The sequence below is a fragment of the Nannospalax galili genome, unplaced genomic scaffold (genome assembly GCF_000622305.1).
Source record: "Nannospalax galili isolate Female #2095 unplaced genomic scaffold, S.galili_v1.0 scaffold149, whole genome shotgun sequence".
Classification (NCBI taxonomy): Eukaryota; Metazoa; Chordata; class Mammalia; order Rodentia; family Spalacidae; genus Nannospalax; species Nannospalax galili.
This window is the reverse complement of record NW_008359763.1, coordinates 943,943-947,136: the sequence shown is the minus strand read 5'-3', so window position 1 is coordinate 947,136 and position 3,194 is coordinate 943,943.

The window sequence follows — 3,194 nt, the reverse complement described above, 5'->3', positions numbered from 1 at the left end:
GTGTATGTGTGTGTGGTGTGTGTGTGGTGTGTGTGTATGTGGTGTGTGTGTATGTGTGTGTGTGGGTGTGTGTGGTGTGTGTGCTGTGTGTGTGTGTGTGTGGTGTGTGTGTATGTGTGTATGTGTGTGTGGTGTGTGTGTGTATGTGTGTGTGGTGTGTGTGTGTGTGTGGTGTGTGTGTATGTGTGTATGTGTGTGTATGTGGTGTGTGTGTATGTGTGGTCTGTGTGGTGTGTGTGTGTGGTGTGTGGTGTGTGTATGGTGTGTGTGTATGTGGTGTATGTGTGTGTATGTGTGTGGTGTGTGTGTGGTGTGTGTGTGTTGTGTGGTGTGTGGTGTGTGTGTGTGGTGTGTGGTGTGTGTGTATGTGTGTGTGTGTGTGTGGTGTGTGCTGTGTGTATGTGTGTGTGGTGTGTGTGTGTATGTGTGGTGTGTGTGTGTGTGGTGTAGGGAGGTAGGAGGATACATACATACATACATACATACATAAATGACAGGATATATATACATTTTCATATATATGAAGAACAAGTATTGCTTCACAAAATTTTTATTTCTCTTACAATATTAAACACACACGTTAAGTATTAAAATTCAGGGGTGCCCTGAAATTGGACTTTAGCACAGACTGTAGCTGTCAGTTCTGACCTTGACCTTGACCTACAGTAGCCAGTCAGCTTATTTCAAGACTTTCTGGTTTCCCTGTTCTCTTCTGGATCAAGGGTTAGATGAGCCTGCTGATTATTATCCTAGGGAAGCAGCAAAGCTGCACTAACGAGATGGACTGGGTTCCGGCTCACATCCAAGCTGATCCTTCACTTCAGACCAGATGGCCACTCTGAATACCATGTGCGACCAGATGACCACTCTGAATACCATGTGCATCCAAAGTCTCCTCATATACGTTAGAGCTTACAATTCCATAAACCCATGCACATATAGATGTGTATTAGATAGTCCATGAATAAAGTGCTATAAAAACATGGTTTAGGGCTGGAGAGATTGCCCAGTGGTTAAGAGCACTGGCTTCTCTTGCAGAAGACCCAGGTTTGATTCCCAGCACCCACATGGCAGCTAACAACCATCCATAACTCCAGTTCCAGGGAACTCCAACGCCCTCTTCTGACCTCTGTGGGCATTGTATGACATGAGTGCACTTTACATACATGCAGGCAGTGCAGTCATACACATAGAGTAAAAATAATAAAATATTAAAAATAACATTTTAAAGCTTTTGAAGGCTAAAGCATTCATAAATATATGCATAGTGGAGTTGCAGAGATGGCTCAGCAGTTAAGAGAGTGTTCTCCTCTGGGCTAAGACTTGGTTTGGTTCCCAGCATCACATCAGGCAGTGCACAACTGCCTGTAACTCCAGGTACAGGGGATACATCGCCCTCTTCTGGCTCCTATGGGCACTGCATGCACATGGTGCACATAAACCCATGCTGACATACTATACAAATAAAAATAATAACTAAAACTTTTTAAAATGCAGGTAGGGGTGCAGGAAGATGGGCAATAGTTACATCATAGTTCTATTTTTTGTGGTATTGTTGCATACTGTCATTTTAACAATAAACAAAATAGCCTAAATAACTATTTTAATTATGTTATTGTACACTTCCACTTAGTCAAAATTATTTTTAAGAATTCTTCACATTTTTGTACATTTTGCTGAATTTTTGTGTATTTCATACAAAACATCTTTATACCCCTCCCCATCCATTCCCTGCCATAGCCTGCCCACCAGATTTCATGCATTCCGTCATGTATATTAAGTCTATTGAGTCAAGTTAGTACGCCCAGACATTCCTCAGTGCAAGTCCATTCACTGGTGTGTAGTCAATCTACAGTCACTCTCAAAAGATCAGCTCAGCTCTCCTTCACACAACAGCAATCAGCTGCCGAAGGGTCTTCGACTGAGATTGGAACCTGCTGCCCATTTCCCTAGTTCTGTGCTGGGTTTTTGTCTGCCTGAATTTGCATGGGTCCTGTGCGTGCTCACACAGTTGCCGTAGATTAATACGAGCAAGGTCCCAGGGGCCTGTAAGACTCTGCTTCCATACGGTTATGCACCTCCCCCTTTGTTCTTATCATCTTTCAGTCCCCTTTTCTGCAATGGTCCCTGAGCCCTGGGTGGGTGGAGTTTAACATAGGAGTCCTGTCCAAGGACCCATGCTCTGCAAGCTCTTATTCTCTACACTTTGACCGTTCGTGTCCTTTTATGTTCATTGCCTTCTATTTCATGAGGGAGTTTCATTGATGGGAGTTGAGAGATGCATTGGTGTTCTCTCTACCCATGTTCCACTACGTTCCATGAGCGTCATGTGTAGACGTTCCATTGAGAATTCTTCACTTCTTAAAAGAAGCATATCAACACTTTCCTGCTTGAAAAAAAAACTAAGAAAAAGACATAACTTCAGAATCACGATGCCCAGTGTATACGGTTGTTGCAGCCAGGACAAACAGCATCAGAAGCACAAAGAGAAGCCAGGTGTGGTGGCATGTGCCCTAAATCCCAGAGGCAGGGAGATTTCTGTGAGGTCTATGCCAGCCTGGTCTACATAGAGAGTTCCAGGCCAGTCAGAGATTCAGGCAGACCCTGTCTCGAAGAGTCAATCAAACAAAACAACAAGGATCACAAGGAAGGCGGATGGCGGTACCCGCTTCAACCACGGCCAGTTAAAGAGCAGCCTTTCGCGAGGTCATGTCTATCTTGTGCTCTGTCCATGGGTGGAAGACGGTGGGAATAGGTCCAGGGAAACCACTGCTCCCACACTGCTGCCCAACTTCAAAATTTTATCTCTGAGGTTTTTTTTTTTTTCTTTCTTTCTTTCATAGGGCCAGGGAAACCACTGCTCCCACACTGCTGCCCAACTTCAAAATTTTATCTCTGAGGTTTTTTTTTTTTTCTTTCTTTCTTTCTTTTTTTTTTTAATTAGAAGAAACATTTCATTACAACAGCATTAACCTATTCAATAACATTTTTCTGAGCTAGGGTACATCTCTTTCAAAATTGGCTGTACATTTCTAGGTTTACAGATGAATTATTACACTTATAAAATCTTATACTCATTATAAACTCTCTAAGAGATAAAATTAAATTAGGTTCCAATGTTTAAAAAAGATCTCCTCTTCATTGTCAAAACACACAGTTTCATACAGAAAAATTCATTCCAAGCCTATTGACAT